This window comes from Takifugu rubripes, chromosome 9 (genome assembly GCF_901000725.2).
Source record: "Takifugu rubripes chromosome 9, fTakRub1.2, whole genome shotgun sequence".
Lineage (NCBI taxonomy): Eukaryota > Metazoa > Chordata > Actinopteri > Tetraodontiformes > Tetraodontidae > Takifugu > Takifugu rubripes.
The window spans coordinates 7,810,537-7,830,765 of record NC_042293.1 but is presented as its reverse complement, the minus strand read 5'-3'; the positions used below and the strand labels follow the sequence as shown (position 1 = coordinate 7,830,765).

The 20,229-nt window shown below is 43.9% G+C and overlaps 1 protein-coding gene across 3 annotated transcripts in view; it reads left to right on the top strand.

The window, feature by feature from the left end:
* LOC101061118 (leucine-rich repeat-containing protein 4C) overlaps positions 1-20,229 on the top strand; it is a 76,631-nt gene that overhangs the window by 30,446 nt on the left and 25,956 nt on the right. For 2 of the 3 annotated variants that reach the window (XM_029842132.1, XM_029842128.1), the window contains exon 1: positions 8,757-10,252. The exons of the other annotated variant lie outside the window; for it this stretch is intronic. The gene's annotated coding sequence lies outside the window, so the exon portion shown is untranslated. Of the gene's footprint in view, positions 1-8,756; positions 10,253-20,229 lie in introns of those variants that run through there. 3 annotated transcript variants of the gene reach the window in all.

Below are 20,229 nucleotides of genomic sequence, written 5' to 3'. Positions count from 1 at the left end.
TGTCTTCAGCTCTGAGCTCTTTCTGCTGGTGTCATGTCCAAGATGGGGGCAGATATCATTTTATTTTTTCGGACACCGATTAGAGAAGTCAATGGCAGTCTCGCTGTGTCAGCTGTTCCAATGCTGTTTCTTCAAATATCATCCTGCATTTACGTTTTCCAACTGTTAATATCATGTATTATTGAAGAAATTATATTAAAGTAGACTATTGTACAGTTAGGAGTGCTTGGTGCAGCTATATTTAAATCATCCTAAGGAACAAAATGCTAAAAAAGCATGTACAATTCTAGATGCATTTTGCAGAGCTGAGAGGAACATTTAACGGGAGTTTTTATGAACTTTTAAAAATGCGGTTTCAAATTTATTTTTAAACATACACGAACTGCGGATTTTAATAAGGTAAGTAAAAAAATAAGATGGTCTCTGGATTCTGGCACACTTGTGGCGTGTCATCATTGGCTGAGTGGCGTTTCAATTCGAAGTCCAAAAACTACCAAATGTCCCAAAATTGTACTTGTTTATCAAGTGTGTCCCGGACTTATCTGGACTTGGGACAGCTAGGTATCCCACAATGCATCCTACCTCGAGACAAAACGGCAGCACCAGTGGTGAAAGATACATACTTCAAAGTATCTTCTCAAGACCATGCTTGTGCACTTGTTTGAACTTTATATTGTAGCGTGTTGGGGAGGGTCAGTGTGGGAATTTCCCAGCATGCTTTGTGTCTGTGGGTTCAGGTTGGTGTTAACCCTGTTTTTGTCCATTATAAATGTTATCTTTTGCAACTTTCAATGTTACTGTTCTATTTATTAGGTACTAATTATTGATATATTTAATTACTGTTTGCAATTACATGGACACCATAAGTGAGGTTATGTGTGTGAGAAATCAGAAGATATTGAAGCAGAAAGATATGCTAATTTATGAATGACACATACAGTTCATGGATGGATCCTAGTTTGGCAGTAACATACTTTATATCTAGTTTAGTAACTACTTTGTGGGATGATTATTATTACTATATCAAAGAATAATCTAAGGGTTTAGTAGAAGAGGCTGTAGAATAATTTCTTTATCATGTATTCAATAATGAAACATTTATTTATTTTGGTTTGGATGGCGTTGGGCTGAATGTTTCTTTTTACAACATATCGGAATGAAAAGATGTGATCACGGTTTGCTGTGTGGGAGTTAAAAAAGATGAAAGAGTCATGATGAACATCCTGAGCATGCTCACCTTCTCTGTACACACGTAAAAATATAAAGATATAAGTGAGGAGATGACAGTTATTTATGATTTTGCGTTTGATACCTGCTACGTGCCACCATTTCCTCCTTGTGTTCTTTTAAATATAGGTCTCCTATTGATGATCAATCCCCACTTTGATGACACAGCCACTCCACCCGTCGATAGAAGGCAGCGCCTGATGTGAAACAATGTCCCTGGGAAACTGTGAAAGCCTGTTTAATGTTCATTTGTCAGACCAGGCAGAGCTTCTCTTTGTGTATCTGTCTAATTATGTGAGAGCTTCGAAGCTGCCATTTGCCAGTATTGATTTGTACCTGTTACACACTGAGGCCCGGGCCCCTGTGGGTGGTTTCTGTGGTGGTTTCAGCCAGACCACAGTGATTACCAGCTCACCAAGACTGTTGTTGATGTGTAAAAGCAAATATATGTTACATCCATGATGGGCTTCTATTGAGCTTCAGGCGATGCAAAGGGAAAAGAGTAAATGTAGAGAAAAGGAGCCAAAGCGAGTCCACTAATATGATTCACCCAGACAGTCAGGGGCTTCAACCTGACGTGATTACATTCCTGAATCCTTTTGCCACAATCAGGGTGTGTTTTTATTACAGTAGGCTATCCACATAATACATTCACATTTACATATTTGAAAGTTACAATCACCTGAAAGTAAAGTGTTGATGGATTGTTACAGTTGAATAAACCTGTTAGTATGTTCTCTGGTGTAACATAAAGATGTGAATTTATGGCAAAATCTAAGTGCTCGGATCACTCCGCAGACACAGCACACACTGTGATGGCTGCTGTGATGGTTGACGGCTGGAGCCACAGGGCTTTGGATGCAAAATGATTCAGTCTGTGACTTCACAACAGACTATGTCTCTTCCAGTAAATTCCTCTGTATCATTTCTGCAGCTGTGACTGTGGGACAACAGCTAAAATTAAACAAATAAGCCTTAGAGGGTGTGGGGTGTGTGTGTGTGTGTACCGGTACATATTATGTTGTGAGGACAACAATTAGAATTGTTATCTGCAAATCAAGGACATGTTTGCAAAGTGAGGACTTTCTATTAAAACAAGTGTGTGTGTGTGTGTGTGTGTGTGTGTTTGGATTACCAACATATGAGATTGCACATTATTGTGTTTCTTTCTTCAATTTCTGTTTGCATCAAGTATATATGAATCTTCTACTGCAAAATTTTGTGGAAAACATACCAGGCTGTTTTTTAACACACTCTGAAGGGGAACCAAGGACAGCAGAGTGATAGAAGAAAGATAAAAAATGAAATAAGCTGCAGCTTCTGCGGCACATTTGTCCCACAAAAGTAGTAGTAGCGACAAAATAAGTGGATTGTGAGAGAATGGGGACGTGTCAATCAACGGAGTGGTGGATGATCCAGGCTGTATATCTGCCTCTGGCTCGGTGACCCTTTAGAAAGGTCCCATCAACCCTCTGTGATCTGCACCATGTAGAAATGGTGGTTAACAGAAGAGGGGCGAAAATAAGTATCTACCAATGGGCCAACGGTGAATTGAATAGAACCACCTTGGCTTGTGTGGATCATTACAGTGTATCTGAAAGGATCTCTTTTCCGGTCTTAAACCTGCTAGATCTATATCTGACTCTGTGTGCCTTTCTTGTGGTAAAGGTATCTCAAAGGACAACAAATTTAAAATTAAGCCTTCAGTTTTCCCGACATGCTCAGGCACTATTATTTCTATGTGATGTTTCGTTCCTTCTTGTGTTGTTTTGAAACCCTAAATGACTGAAATTTTTAGCAGTCTAATCGAAGCACAGTGGGATGAGGGCTTTTCATGCTCATGTGCATTTTCCTCCTTAGAAGTATGCTTGAGTGCATATTTAAGACCGCTGCTGAGAGGTCATGTTAAGTGTCTGTGTAAATACAGAAGCTGGCAGAGCTGCTTATCATATACTCTATGACAGGTGTAATACACTGCTTATAATTCTGATGCGCCCCATGAATACTGACAATGTGGATGCTGCCGCATGCTGCAGCTCCTAATAAAGCCAGTTATCCTGAAGTTTAAGCAGCATAAAGATTGTAATTTGAGGATGAACATGCTTTGGATTATCGGAGATAAATGTGTGTATTTCTGTACTGGAGCCAACTGAGAGCTCCTCTATGACGTGTGTTATGGATAGAAGGAATTCTGAGATGAAAAGTAGAGTGAGAGATGAGTGCGCATCAAAGTGGAGATTAAACAGGATGAAATTATCAAACGCATGAAATTTGAAGAATATCTGTCACCACTGATCCTAATATGCTATTTTCCATCTTGCTAATCTCTTAAAAAATACCGCTAGTTTGGCCATTAGATGCCGCCTCAAGCTGCTCTTATGAATATTACAATTTAACAATCACTGGTTCTTATTGTCTATAGTTAAGCAGACTGTAAAAGAAAAGACCTTTCTTGCAGAAAGGTGATTAGGGACAAACTGTTGGAATCTACAAAAAGAGGCATCTGCAAAATGGCTATAAATGCATCTATAAATGCATTGTACTTTTTTATGTGACAGCTTAATCTCATCTTCATTTGCATAAAATGTTGTGTGCGGTGAATACTTAAAAGAACGAAGCTAAAGGACAAGAAAAAGAAATAGCCAATGAATGCAGTTCTTTATCATGTTTCTTATTGATTATGTGACTATCTTTTCTGTTTAGCACTGTTTATCTGCCCCATGGCATGCAGGATGGGAATGGATGGCCCACTTGATCCCCTATGTCTGTGAGCAGGAAGGCACCCGCATGGAGGATTAGACAGGGGTGGGGTGGGAGGGGTTGGGTTGGGGAGGAAGACTGTCACATCCAGATGCTGCAAATCTGCTCCCTGCCTCACATGTGAATGGAAATGCCATTGTCTGGAGCGCTGCTTGTTTTGCATGAGCACAGCCAAGGAGATAAACCAGCTGAAACTGAGGTTAGACCAAGTGTAAATCTGTTATGATGCTGGATTACAAGGTTTACGTGGCTTTATCCTCTGATCTTCTCCATGGTGAACTCGTGGAGGCTTTCACGGCTGCCTCTTAACTGACAGTTCAAACAAGGAACATGGGAGCTGCAAAAGCGCATGTGGCATAATGTGACGGAATATTGAATACTGGTGTTTGACTGCTTGTTTTGGCTGTGTACTCTAAATTGTGCAGTGTTGTGTTCACCTGGAAAACACATTCAGCTCGTTCTTGTACACTGAAAACACATTTTCGTATATTTTTTTCGTATTTTTGACACTGGCACGGAAGGGCAGTCAGCAGATAAAAACTGTACATGAACATGTAAAGACTGTTTTCAGACAGGGACATAAAGAATATTCATTGCTGGAATAAAAAGTGCGGTGAACAATCGCGGAAACCGCTAATGACTAATAAATTCTGTCTTTATTCCAAAAATAAAAAAGATTAGCGATAGCGGGGGCTTCAACGCGATCGTCCGTCAAACTCTCGTAGCTTTTTTTCATCCATGCTAAACAGCAAGGGAGGAGGTTTCAGATGCAGCCTGCATTTCATTATGATGAGCAACAGCTCTGGCACATGCTCACATCTTTCATCTTTGTGCCAGAATATGCTTGTTCGAGTGTTTGTGTGTTTGTGAGTGTGCGTGAGTTGGTGTGTGTCCATGTATTTGCTCCATATTAAGTACCAAACTACTTATTCTACTATCAAAACAAGACCGTGGAGCCATTTTGTCTTGTCCCCAAAACTTCAAGGAACTGTTTGAGGGTTAGGACATGGTTTTATGGTTGGGGTTAAAATTGAATGTTTGCGGGGTTAGCTGGGATTGGTAGCATTATGGTAGGGTGCTGGGTAGCATATTAGGTCTATAAAAGTCTCCACAAATATAGAAATTAGTGCCTGTGTGTTGATCCAATCTCTTTTTGTTACACAGCCTCTTTTTGTTACACAGCCATCCCCACATTAATTGTGTTTGGGAAAGTCAAATTGACCTTAAATGATTTTAATTCTTCACTATCCAGCTTTAATTATGGAAGCTTTTTTTCCCCCACAGCTCTATAAACAATGACCTGTGCACAATAATTCAGCATCTATGTGTCAGAAATCTGATTCATTGGTCAAAACATGACCCCATTTTGAATTTACTTTCTTCCCCAACTTTGTCTGAGAACATCTGACCCCTGAATAATGACACTGGCAACATTTCAACAGGCGATATGTCACTGAGCTTCCTCTAAGATTTGCTCTTTCGGGTAAACGGACTCCTCCAAAGTTATGACTCAAAGGTCGCTGCCAAACCAGTCGGCCGACGGGATTTTAGCCTTTGTGAGGTCAAACTGATATGCGTCTGCTGATTTGAGGAATGTGGGAACAGATGACTCAATCGATCAAATCAGAGATTTGAATAATCGTATCTGGAGCGCGGATCGTGTTCCACATGAAGAACCCGGGGTGTCGCACAAAGAAATGAAGAGCAGAGGGAGAGATATGTGCGCATCAAAGTGGAGACCGAACTGGATAAAATTAACAATGAGTTGGAACTTTGACGAGTTTAGTTTTGCATCAATTTCACCTCGGAGCTGTTGGAGGAAGTCCACTTGCCAACCCTGCACACTAAGCTGAAAAGGATGTCAACGGTTTTGCTAAGAAGGGCACACTTCCTCTGCTGCACAACTGGGGGAGTCAAGAAGACTGATGAGCAAATGTGTGATACTAGTGTGCTTCCTCCAATTTGCCTCCCACAATGCACCTGGATACTTTATTTCATGATCCTCGCAGGCGGTGATGTCTTAGACTCCAAAATGAACGCCATGAATAATTAATGCCGTGTCTCAAAAAAAGAGGAGACAACAAACAGAGAAAGGCTTTATTAATATATTCTGAGGATTGTTTGATGCACAATGGTCACACAAAACGTCCTTGTGAGCAGATGCACACCAAACGAAAAGAAGCCACAATTACAGAATTAACAATAAATTTATGAGAGCAATTAACGGTAAAGCAGCTGTGATAGGCTCCACCTTCCTCCCCGTGACCCAAACGGGAGTCGAGGAAAATAATATATTGTAAAGAAAGAAAAAATAAAGGTTTTGTAGAGGGAGTGTGTGCTTTACGTTGATAAAATGACCATTGCACTCCGATGACATCAAGCTTTATGCCGTCTCACAGGATCACACCACCAGGATTCACAGGAGGGACGATGGGAGGGTTTTCGGACAGACTGAATGCACTCAGAAGGTCTCAAAGAGTAGAAGGAAGATTGCGACTGACCACGGTAAATCACATGTGCAATACAGCAACAACTACCTGGAACAGGAACCATTAAACAGCCACATGAATGTCACCCAAAAAAAAAAGTACCCACAAAGAGCGAAGCAGCTTCCTGAAGGTCAGAAGACGCTCAGAGGCTTAAACATATGCTCTGCCAGAGGTCACCTACCCAGAAGCTGTAACCTGGTCAACAGAAGAGGTAAAAGATGGGAAGCGCGTTAAGTCAAGTACCTTTGGCTTTGTAAGTCAGGATGACTGAATGATGCAGGCTGCCGCAGATGATGTCATGCTGAATGGTACCTCAGGCAGCACAGATAGGATGATCATGGCATCTACTACATACAGAAACATGCGCGGCTGATACTGAGAAGACACAGAGGTACCAATCAGGATCAATAGTGGCAGAGGTCTACCTCAATAAACAACCGTGGAAGCAGAGGACAAGACATTACAAGATCAATATGGATTCCTCCAGAGATGATGGAGAATAAATAAGTTAAAGTCATGTGGGACTTTCAGATTGGGACTGATAGAATGGCAGCAGCCAATTAGTCAGACATCACAGTGGTGGATAACCATCAAAAGGAGGGGCGGGGAGTAGATTTAGATATCCCGTGTGACAGCAGACATCAGCAAGGAGAGATATGTGAAACTGGAAAAACACTGAGGACTAAAAGAAGAGCACCAGCCTCAGAGGCTGAAAGATCCAGGTAGAGAACCTGAGCTGGAATGGGAGGTGAGAGACCAGCCTATTCATTCATGTCAGCAATAACTGCCCTCTTGAATCTTCTATATTTCTTGCCCTGTCGTGAAACAAGGTCACGCTGTTTACACACCCCCCCCCCCCCCCCCCAAACACACACACACACACACCGCCCTGAGAGGGTTCTTCCTGGTGATCTCAACTGGGCTGTTCCAATACTCCGCAGCGGTGATGCGTTACTTGAGGAGGGTCCATTTTTGCATTAAAAGTGTCGAAATAATGTTTAAGATGGTGGAATGTATGCGTTAAGTATCCTACAATCTATACAGACTGTGTGCTTCCAAGAGCTACATAAATCAAGATAAAGGGTATGTGTCATCCATTGATGGCCCCAGCACCGCAACTAAGTCCTGAAGTACAGGAATTAGTGGCCACCAGAGATGCTCCAAGAGGATGGATTAAAAGTAAAAGCTTTAAATCACAGTGGTGACCATCAAGAAGGAACATGGAGAGTGGTGTTGTATGGGCAGAAAGAACAGACTAATCTTCAGAGAAAACATGTATTTAAATAGATCCCCTTCCTGGGTTTGACCGGTGTCGAGGCCGGTGCAAGGCGAGAAGCGGGGAGTGGATTGAGCCATTTAACGACGTCTCCTTTGCCTGCGAAGCAAGAGGGCGGCGTTCTTTACCAACATATGCCAGACAAACAGACAGGCAGGTCGACAGTTATGAAGACAGATGAATGATGCAACGCCTTCAGCACCTGGGGAAATGAGATCAGGTGTCGGCGGCGGCGGCATGGACAGATCTCCCCCCCAGACTGGCCTTCAAAGAGTCACATTCTGTATCATATGGCGTGTGAATGCTGGAGCCACGTTCTGCACCATCTGTAAATTTCAGTTTTTATGTCTTTTTTTTTTTTTTTACTTAAGCTCCACCGTGCATGACTCGATCTGACTGAGTTTAGCATAATATGCGGCGTACAGCAGGTTGCCTGAGATAAGCATTTCACAGGCAATAATCTTGCTGAGGACCTGAAGTCTCCCGTGTCAGCTGCCATACTAAAAATCTGCAATGTGCATTCCATAATTCATAACACAGAGCCAGCATTTATAAGAGCTGCAGACCTGAGACTAAAACTGCTGTGTCGCTCTGCTGCCGGGACCAGCAAACTTATTGTCTGTACCTCCTGTGCTTTGCATTTATTCCACGCTGCAACTGTGTGCTCACTGTTCTCTGCAGCGCGGGAACATTATGTATGGGCCGTTGTCTCATATCGTACCCTACAGCAGGTTAAAATACAAATAGATGCGAGATATAGAGAGGCCTGTATAAACACAACATGGGCTGTCAGGGGAGAGCAATCTATGCGACAGTCAGCCTGGGGCCACAGCTCACACGGCACGCAGGCCACCACAGTCGGTAGGTGGCACTCATGTCACATTTGAAAAAAACAAAAACAAAAAAAAAGCCCAGGCAGGTTTTTCTTTCTTTTTATGTCTTTGCTGTTTAAATCTCTTTCTTTCTTATTATCTCCGTCGCAGCGCACAGAAACGCAAAAACAAAAATCAAGCCGGGGGGAAAAATGTCATTTTTCTTTACTTCTAGCAAAACCTGGCAAGGATAAACCAAAAGGGACAATCGCGTGGATCCAGTAATGTTCTTCTGTGGTGCTCAGTTATAGAGTAAAACCCGTTGAGTAACTTTACGCGGCTTTTCCTTTATTCTGTTCTGTTCCGGACGACCAGCAGAGACGGGCGGAACGCGGCCACTCGGACGGCTTGTCAGTGGGAGGTAACCTCCAAGATTCCCCGTCGGTGTACTTATCAATTCAGTGCCCGTTCCGCGCGTTTCATTTGAGGCACAGAAATACGCATCGGTGGATGCAGTTATGTGCGCGTATTTGGAGCGATGTGTTTCGTGATCACGTGTAACGCGGCTTAAAACGCTGCAGCCGACGGAACAGAGGAGAATCGGAGGCTCGGCCGATCTGCACTGTGTGGATATTAAAGCCCCCAACACCGTTTAAGCGGCCGTGCTTCGTCTCGGCGCACAGGCGAGGCTTTCATTGGCGGAATGCGCACGGAGCGAGGGCGCACAAGTCTTAACTGCCTCTCATGAACTATGATTCCCATCTATGCAGGAGGATCGGAACTCTTCGTGGAAATGATGTAAAAGATTGAACTCCTTCCGTTACCTGAAATTCTGAAGGCTTTCTTAGACGCTTATTGTGGATACCTGCTGGATGGGATTGGACTTTTCGACGCTGCGTCGTAGACTAACGCATTTCCCCCCCTCGAAAATGGAGAAGAGAGCAGTCTGCGGAGAAAGGAGAGGTCTTGTATCAGCTCCGCAACTTTTATTCATCCTCCCACCTACAGGATTTGCTGCGGAACTTCTACCATTATAACGCGAAGGGTTGGAAAGGGAATTAAATAGCTAAAAATCCGCATTGGCCTGTGAGGCGAGATCCAAACAGACGGTAGCGATGGTAATAATTCTGAAATGAGAAGGACCTGATGGAAAGTTGCAACTGAGATCAGGACGATAAACCACTGCACCTCCGTGGATCATTCAGTCTAATGACGGGCTTCGCATTTCACCCTGGAAATTGCCCACACCAGATCCTCCGTGGACTACATGCTGTGAAGCTGTTGCAGTGCAGCTCGTGTCATTTCGGAGAAAAGTGAGGAGGGGGGGGAGAGAAAACACCCGTGTCGCCTATTTTTGCTCAGCTGGTCGTTCAGAGAAAATCTCGGGGCAGCCTTCATTGGGAGAGTAGACGCAACAATGGAACTTATGTGCCAGCGCATCGTGTGCGTCCTGAAGGGGGGGAAAGGGAGCTATCGCCGCCAGTGAGAGTAGCTATCACAGCGGACAGACGCGTGGATTTTGCGCGTTCGTTTTCACAGTGGGAGCACGATAATGTGTCCGACAAGACAGCACAGTCGAGGATTCTGCGAGATCGACTGAGAGTTCCAGATGTTTGCTGATGCAGTTTTTGGGGAGGGAGTGGAAGAGCCATCTTTCCTCGGAGATCGCAGAGACCTCTTTAAACCAAGTAAGTTAGTTTTTAAAGTAAAATGACCAAACAAAATAATACACTGATCTTTACACTCGTGCTTTCACGAGCACCTCACCCTCCCTCCCCCTCCCTCTTGTGCTGCTCAGCTGCCGATTTCATTTCTTTGACTGCAGCAGCGGCTTTACCGGGCGGGGGTGACGTCCGGAAAGACCCTCCGTCACGTAAAGGATGCCGTCTAAATGATGGATCTGTAAACACGCACTGCTTTGGGAGAAGAGGCGCGCTGTCGGCTGGGTTTGGACGCGATTGGTGGAACGACGCTCACGTATCGCAGCAGCAAAAAAAAAAGATTTTCCACAGTGTTGCGCATATTTCGGGAAGTGCGTTTACAGAGAAGGTATCTTCTGAAAAGAAAAGCTGCCGCAAAACCCTTCTTATCTATTTAACTACGGGCAGCTGATTAGTGACGATAAAAGATGCATCGCGCATCAAAGATGCAGCAGGGCTTTAAAAAGATTCCAGCGTGTTGCCTGAAAAGCGTCGGAAAGCGCGCGTCTGCTCCGCGCACACAGAAGGCGCTCTGTGGTGGCCTGGGAGGGAGCTGTCCCTCTGACGTGGTGCTGAAGAATCAAATATTCAGCCTCCGCGCTGGTTTCGCCGAGCCACAGAGGGAAAGGATGTTGTAGTTCATGCCTCGAAAATCAGAGCCTCCTCTGATGAATATAATCCCTTCCCAGTGCGCGTCGATGCAACAGATGACACATAGTCTGTGTTTGTGCGGCGCACAACAAGTTTGCTTGATGTGTTTGTACCTTTTCTGTTGTGTAGCTACACCCAAGTAGACGTGTTTGTGCTAAATATTACATGTGCTATAGGCTGTGAAGGATATTTTCTTGGGAATTAAAGAGGGGATCTTGTTTTAGTTGGGAAGCAGCGGCAGGTTGGTGCACGAGTGTTTCAGAGTAGTGGTTTTTGATGCGGTGGTCAGCGGATTTTCCCAAACCTTCATCATCTAAAGGAAAGCCTTTCTGTGTGGCCGGGCCTCACTGTTGAGGAACAAATGAGACAGCAAACCTTATGGGTTCTTGCCCGGTTGGAGGAGTTGGTGTGATAAATCATCTCAAACTGCTCCCAAGATTGCAGTTGTTTGTCGGCAGGTGGTGCAGAGTGATTCACAGTAACAAGCAAGGGGTACTTTGCCCCTCCCTGTTTTACACCTTTACACGGAAAGAGAAAGATAATTTGTCTGTCTTATAGCCTCTGTGTGACCCACCAATACACACACACACACACGTACGCACACACACACACACAAACATACGTACTCACCAATGACTCTCTGAGTCCTTTAAATGGTTTAGGTCACAGAGCAGCGCGGCATCCACACAAAACCAGTTTTCAGCTGATTAGTTTGCCACCGTCGACATCTTTGTCCAATTTCCCCAGCCGTTGTAGGCTAACTTGAAAATTGTTTGGAGCGGCCGTGTCGCCAAATTAATGAACTTGTCAGTTGTGAAAGGGCATCGCTGCAGCGAGGTATTAGGCACTCACAAAGAAATAGACTGCACACACATGCCTTTGCCCCACACTCACTTTAATTATTATTTTTGGTTTTTTTTCCCCCTTTCTTGGCCCATGACTCAGTTCAGATGAGGACCAAGACTTTGGGCCATGTAATTAAGCGTGCATTCCTCAAATGGGATTAATCTCTGCAAATCGAATTTAGCTGTCAGTTGTCTCACTTGTATCAACAATAGTTAAATTTTGATAGATAGATAGATAGATAGATAGATAGATAGATAGATAGATAGATAGATAGATAGATAGACAGACAGACAGACAGACAGACAGACAGACAGACAGACAGACAGACAGACAGACAGACAGACAGACAGACAGACAGACAGATAGATAGCAGCAAGAGAGACACAGACAGACAGACAGACAGACAGACGGTTGTTGATTGTGGCTTTTGTGCACGAGGTCAGTCAGCTGTCACCAGATAAATAGCGGCCGTGCATTTAAGTGTGAGTAAGTGTGAATTAAGCTGCTCAATAGTGACTGTTGACAGCTATTGTTGATGCCTCAAAACATCAGCTTTATCTATTTACTTTCTAAAAAAAAATTGATTACGTCGCTGTGCGCTGTTCCCGTCAGAGCGGTTGGCGACAAATGCGCTGCAGTTTGTCACGTCAAGCACGCGACGTTAAAAGCTCAGCTAGTTTTTATTCGGAGGGCTGGGAGCCCGGTTGCTTCTTTACCATAATATTGGGGGTCAAATCTGATGGCTTCATGTTTTAATAGTGACCAATAGTCTGGTTTTGGCGACACGTGCAGGCAGATGTGGGCGGAGTCTGCCGTGGCGCCCCTCGTTAGTAATCCTCTCCAGTGTGTCTGGTTGGATGTTCTGTCCAGAGAAAGAACAGCTGAGCAGGCGGACGGCTGCGGCGCATTCTGTCAGTCGATGGACTAATCAATCGGCATTCCGGCTCAGCCCATCAATCCCAGAGAATATTCTGGGAGACATCATAAAAGTGCCATTCTGTCACTCCAGAGGCCAAAGAGCATTGCTCTTTTTGACTCCATTCTGTCTCTGCTGCAACTCCCATCATGGAACTCTGGAAGCCACACAAACGTTCTCATTGTGGCATTGGTTGGAGATGTTTGTTTGTTTGTTTTTATCCCTGTCCCGCAACACCGACTTGTATTTTTACCCCCATTCAGAGTGACTCAGGGACTCACAGAGTCCTTCCAACCCCACCACTGTCTCCGTTTCCCCGCTGACATTCTGAAATTTAGTTAAGAGTGCTGACCTGGATACAGAACGTGTCATTACTCACCGCTCGCCTTGCATCATCCACCTTAGCAGTTGTGGCAACGGCGTCTTTTAGACTTAGTGTTCACACACCCTCTTTGTGGCTCACATCTCTTCACTTGACACATCTGAACAGAGATTAAGAATTGTATTCTGGACCACCTCTCTGCTGCACCTTGTTCGGAAATGCTAATGAGGCCCATTAATATCTGCTGCTAAATTAAAAGGCTAGTTAAGATGGGATTTATATTCTGCCTGCTTCCTGGATGTCCCTTATAATGAAAGGAATGAGGCAGCAAAATATGATAAGTGACAGGTAAAAAAAGAGCAGCTGTGTGCATCATCCATTTTGTCTTCCTCAAACTTTTGTTGTTAAAATAAACGGAATATACTTGGTAATTTAACGCTCAATTGTAAAAAAAAGAAATCAAATCCACCGGAGAGACATTTTGATTGTTGCGTTTTTAGCGGTCGCATAGCAACAAAGACGAGTGTGTTGCCAGTCAGTTTGAAAGCTCTCCTAAACCTCAGGTGGGAGTGGACCTTTGGTGACAGAAGGAAAAGGTAATTTATGTGCAACATTTTATTCTGTTGGAAATATTGATCGTCATCCAGGTTAATGAGAAGGAATCCTCTCCGCGCTCAGCCTCTACCCCGATGACCAGGGCTTCTCTCATTTTTCCCTGGTGAGCTCGCAACAATAAAGACATAGTTGAGCTGGAAATGGAAATTGAACAAAAACTGTTATTGTGATGTGAATAATAAATCAAACGGTAAAAAATGTAAATATCAACGTTTTTAAAAAATTAATCAAACATTTAAAAAAAATCCAGGAAACTTATCTCTTAGAAGGACTCACAGCTTTGATATCAAAACGAGGCCGCCGTCAGATTTGGAGTCAAATAGGCTTCACCAGCAGCAGAAAAGGCAAATTTTTCTCGCTGTGACAACTGAACAAGCAGTTTCTCAGCCACCGCTGAAAGAAAATAAATGAATCCTTTGCTTCTCTTTAGGTCCATGTCATTTAAAGATGAGACCAGGTTCTGATTTGTGGAGAAAGACACAAATGAAGGAGACCGCTTTTCATACTCGGGCAAGCATCCTAATTAAATCCCGTTCCCATCAACCATATCTTGAACAATTCTAAAGAAATAATTTGGCCTTTTTATTAAATAAGGGCTTCGACATTGTGTAAAGAGCCAGAACAGCAACAGAAGCTCGAAATACCATCTGTGCATGTTTGCATGGTGTGTGGGGCTAAATGAGTGTTAAGGAAGTGGATTATTTGATCAAGCTCTCTAGTCTGTCGTTATATCCTGCATTCAGTGTGACCAACGATCTTTGTGATAGCTATGCAGGCTGCTATCAGACCAGTCCCATCGTGCAGCATGCTGTTACATTTTCCACCATTCTGGAGGAAAGAGAAAAAGAAAATTGCTCTGCTAAACAAAGCCGCATTCACACAACAGCGACCTGCTAGAAATGGTATTCTTTCCCGCCTTGTAGTTTGCCTGCTGGGCCACTAGTTATTAACGTGGTGCGAGTGTGCAGGTACTTCCTGTTTCAGAAAACATTTATTTTTAAATAGTATTGCTTTCAGAGACCTGACACTGCATTTTTCCTATAAAAGTTTGCCATTTACACCTGAAAGCACTCATTCAAACACCTAAGAGGTAACTGAATTCAAGCTAATTCAGACCACAAGCCTTCTTTTATTCCTGCTCATCAAGTGTCTGTATCTCCTTGTTTTTGTGGCTGTCTGCTCAGCCTCATTACTCCCTGACCTTCTTGTGTCACTCATCCTGGCACCTGCATGTCGGAGAACCTGCCCTACTCTGAGAGTTTTGATCTGACAAGGATAGACTCACACTTGATTTAATCCGAGTTGTCTCTGGGGAATTTGAGGAGATACCCGTCCGTTTCGCCACTCGGGTCAGGACCCTGTGACAGGCGCTGTCAGTCCGCTCGCACCGAGCGTGCGTGTCGGAGAGAAGACAAGTTCTGAAAATGCGTAAGGACCTGGATGGAAGGAGGGCGCTCACACATGCTTGGCTAATGGCTAATCTCCCTCATACACAGATTAATCCTGAGCAGATGCCATCTCATATATTCAGAAACATGCGCTCGTTTCCCAGCAGCCACAACGACAATCTCAAAAAGAGTGTGCGTATGTGTGTGTGGGCCTCCTGTAGAACCGCGCCAGACTCCTCAGCATTTGGCTGCAGTCCTTCTGTCACTGAAGAGAGAGAACTGTCACACAACATTCAAGGTCTTGTCATGTTTCATTTGTTTGTAGTAAATCAGTGGAACATCAGAGGAGATACAGTCCCTCTGTGGTTGTTCTGGTTCCAGCATGTCCCTTTAAAGGTCTGTGTATAAAAAAACGCTCAAAGGCGCGAGCTATTTGTCCTCTTCTCTCCATACTGTCTCCCATTCTGTTGTTAAAAGTCAGCCACAATGCTCTCGCTCCTTTAAAACAAGGCTGTCCTTTATTGAGATCCTAAAACTGCATTCTGTAACATCCAGGAACAAGATAAGATTAAATCAGACAGTCATTAATAGATTTTTTTTTTTTTTTTTGCCTTTCACTTATTTTTCACGAGGCAGGCCTCCACACCAGCGCCGTCGCGCACTCTGGAATCGTTTGGTGTTTCGGTGGGAGTCGTGAGACATCAAGCTGGTGGAACCCGTGTCGGCATGACAGAGGAGAGGGTTTAATTCCCAGCGGGGATTCTTCCAGCTTGCCTGGGAATAGATTTTCCCGCTGCGAGAGATCATGTCAGTTTTAGCCGCCTTAGTGGCTTCTCGACCACGATTAGGGGGCGGAGTCTGATCCTGTGGGGCTGACCTTTTAAAGCAAAGATCATTGTTGGAGTGTTTCTTTTGAAGCAGCTTCGTATGCTCGACTCAAGGTTTTTCCTCAGAGTGGATCACGTAGGCGTCGGCCTGAGTCTCGATCGTGTGTTGCCACCGCCCCCCCCGGGTGATCACGCAAACAAGACATAAGAGACATCCAGTCTGCTTATATGTGAAGGTTTCAAGTCAACAAATTAGGGAACTATTTCTTTAACCTTGTTGGGTAAATCCAGCAGCTGTGACCTCCTCGTTCGGCAGAGCGATCTATAAAGGAGTCCTTGATATGGGCGGCTGTGCGACTGTGTGGTTTGATGTGTCTCCACTCTGGAGTCTGTCCCAGTGATACAGTGATTATGTTTAGTAGCAGGGGAACATTCTAAGCTTTATGTTGACTGCTAATTGGGCTCAAGTGTAATGAATGTGTCATATTAATGACCCAGATTCAGCTCATTGTAGTATTCATGAGCTGTGGGTATTGCATTCTCTCTATAGGACTGCTGAAGATTGTGTGTGTGTGTGTGTGTGTGTGTGTGTGTGTGTGGTGTGGGGAGAGAGACAGAGAGAGAGAGAGTACGTGTGGGTGTTGCAACAAAGGTCGACCACTGTTTTCAGCTCCTCTTCAGTCATTTTTTTTGGATTCCCGGAGAGCGGTTGGAGCTTTCGCTCGCTCCCGTCTCGAGGAGGGTTCCCTCCTTCCTCAATGCCGCCGACGTGGACAGGTGTTCATTTTAAATCTGCGTCTGATCCGACCACGTGGGGTGACTGTCTGGCTTTTAGGCTACATGTCAGAGAAAACGAGGCCAACGGAAAACCGGCTGGCTCAGGTTAGAACCAGGCAAATGCAAATATGGGATGAAGACCTGTCTTTTATAGAGCCGATGCTGTCCTTAGGTGTGTTTCTTTTTATGGAAGCAAGGACAGGTCAGAGGGGTAACTGGTGCCTCACGAAGCAGGTGGGACCCCTGCAGTCACTGGCACCTGATCCTTCCTCTCCCTTACATCGGCAGTATGCTTCCGATGTATAATAAGCCTAATAGACGCAGGAAAATACACAGATTTCCCCTGCATTCATTAGCTTCAGCTGCAGCTCCTTCAAAGGTCCCGGATATCATATCCTACAGATCTGCGCTATAAGGCACAATTATGCCGTGCCAGTTCGTTTAAAAAAAAATAATCTTGCAAGCCTGTAGTGAAGAGTTTTGTTAGTTAAAAGAGGTCACAGGAATGTGAGGCTAAAATGGCTAACTCGATGGAATACCGTAGCACCACAGAAACAAGCTCAACTGCATTTTTGCACACAAACATAATAAATAAACAAACATCACCATCCTTTTAAGGACTAAATGAGCATCACGTCATCAATGAGGAATCTATAAATCATGAGCCGCCGCCTCCTTCTGCGTCTTCCTTTTTGGACGTCTGGCGTCACTTTTGCTAATCAGGATTCTTTCGGCTTCATGTCGGATTAACCTTAATGGGAAATTGTGTTTCCTTGTTCCAAGTAAAATTATGCATAAAACAAAACAACAGCTTCCGTCTTCCAGAGGCAAATCTGATTTAAATGAAGAACCATTCAGGCTCGGCGTCAGATCCAACACAGCAACACTGCTGCGGCCATCGAGTGTTCATTACAGCCGGTTAAGAATGGCACCTATCAATCTACGCATGAGCCGTATAAGTCCTATAAATTATACTGCAAGTGTGAAACGCACACCTATAAATGTCAAAAACGGAAATAGATTTAAATGGATGGTCGGGCTGGTAGAAAGTGTAGAGGGAGGGTTTATTCTTCTTTCCTTTTCACTCGGCGAAGCGACGATTCCTCCATTTGCTCATAACCTGACAATGGAGGATTTCATCTGCGAGAGGAGAGAGATTCCCGGACTTAGGGGGAGATCCGGTTCCCTCCGCTGACAAATCTTCATAAGAGCTTCCTGCCATTTTTGTTCTCATTTGTTTCAACATCAAAGGATCAACTGCATTGTGATCGGAGCCGCTGTAACGTGGACCCTAATCCGAATTAATTGATGAAGCAGTAGAGGACACGATAACACGAGCTGCTGCATAATGCTCTGTGGGTTTTGATGAAGAAGCACTTTACCCCTTTTCTCTCCATTTTCCACCTTCTACATGCCGCTAAACAAGATTTTTCTCTTTCTTTTCGGGCTTTTTAATAATTAAGTGCTCAGAGAACGTAACTAATCTAAAGTCTCTTTTCTGGATTTCTAAATGCCGGTTGGTGAAACTTAAACAAAGGTACGTAAGAGGCTTCATATCCGTTGTTCTGCTAATCCAGATGAGCTTTCTTGCTTTAATGTGTCATAAAAACAAGTTCTTCTAACTGCTGGGCCCACGGGGTGGTTTAGGGTTCTTTAATAGCTCTTAATAGAGGTGTGATCGTCATCATCATGCAGATGCTCGTGAACATCAACAGTGAATCCACAACTGTATCATCCTTGCCTGATAGGATCTTAACAAGCCTCATTAGTTTTAAAGTAGAGACCGAGAACTGCTTGTTTTCTATTCAGAAAAAAATAAAATACATACATATATATTTTTTTATCAATTGTCTTGACACTGCAGGTTCCTGAAAAGCTAAGAAAGTGACACTGGTCATGACATCATTCAAGCCGACTTCTGGATAGAAATAAAATTTCATTTTAAGACCCCCCCAAGTGATGTGAAATTAATTATACAGTTTAAATACCAGCCAATGTGAAAAAGGAGGGAGATTTCTAGGTTAGCGGTTGGAATGTTCTACTCGCGGCGGCCCACCTAACCTTACACCACAAATGAACAACAGGAATGTAAATAAATAACATTCAGCGCACTTTAAATCCATAACTACAATCAAATGTGCAACAATGGACCTCGCGTCAAGGCTCCACATCAATTGCTCACGTCACTATTCTCCGCTTTGTTCCGACAAATCGACAAACTCAAAACAAATTTGCGACTAGACGGTTGAAGGTGTCGCACCAACTAAAAATTCATCCCAAACTTCTTTTTTTGGCTGTTGTCTCGCTCAGAGCACTGACATACGTTACAAAAGGCATTTAGTTCAGGGGCATTTGGGTTGGGTTGCCAGGTAGCCAGGAAGCACTACACATAAAACACCCTGTTGACTCATATCGTGCTGATATCAGATGTATCATGGGAGTAATAAAAAAATCGAAAGGAGGGCGGGGAAAGGGTCAGAAATCAGGAGACTCACACCTCAATGGAGAGTGTCGTCAGGTATAACACATTTATAACAGGAAGCGTCTTTTACCCCGGGCAGTGGTGAGCACAAACTGGAGGAAATGTGGCTTGGAGATTAAAGATTTAAAGAATCGTATTAGAAGGTGTTGTTCACCCCCGTGGAGCTGGGCGAGCATGCTGTAGTTTGCCTCTCAACAGATATGTGACTGTCACACTGGCTACGTCAATATCTGTTTTATTTGATTGTGAAATGCAGCAACCACCTAGCTTAGCGTCGTCTTCACCTTCAAAATGGTTAAAAGGCTGAGAAGGCTGCTATGTGCGTGACACCTTGTAGCTCGGGAATCGGCGTGATAGCACCCGCCACCACATCAATCCTAACCTGCTGTAGTGTGTGACATTGCGGTCTCACTTTCTGTAACTGTGTCCTCATCCGTCAATCATCTAAGGGGGAGAGAAGTCTTCATGCTCCACACAGACTAATCGAGGAAGCGTCCACCATAACGAGGATGCTGTTTCCCCCCTTTGGGTTTTCTGGGATCTGCTTTGAACCAGCGTTTAGATCGACTTTCAACAGCAATTTAAGACTTTTGCAGAAGACACAACCAGCCTGTCACGTCTGCTAATAACCTTAAGATGAAGGTTTCGAGAAGGAGAAATGCAAAAGGACAAGTTAGAATCCGAGTGTGGGAGTATGTTGAAATGCAGGATTACCGTTTGACATGCCGTGGGGGCAGCCCTCCTCTTTTGAGTGCAGCTGAGGTCCAACGTACTTTTTTTAGCCCAGTGCCGCTGGGCTGAAATGTGCCAGAGCAGAGTTACTATAGATAAACACTGAAGTAAATATAGTTCTTGTTAGATAAAGATCCCATCCTTACATGTACAGATAAGCATACAGTCATTACCTTAATTACACACAAAAATGTTAGAATAATGAAAGTTAATACATGTTATAATAAAACATGTACAGTGGTTTTTTTGTTTCAAATTAAGTAACAATCAAAAGAAAATCTTGTAGGTTTCCATTTTATTTGCTAGCAGTTGCCGGCCATTTGGATCGCTTTGTTAAAACTGAAACCACAACGGCTCTTGGTTTCTTTTAAGAATCATGTAGATCCCTGCGGTGGAGCGGCAGTGACAA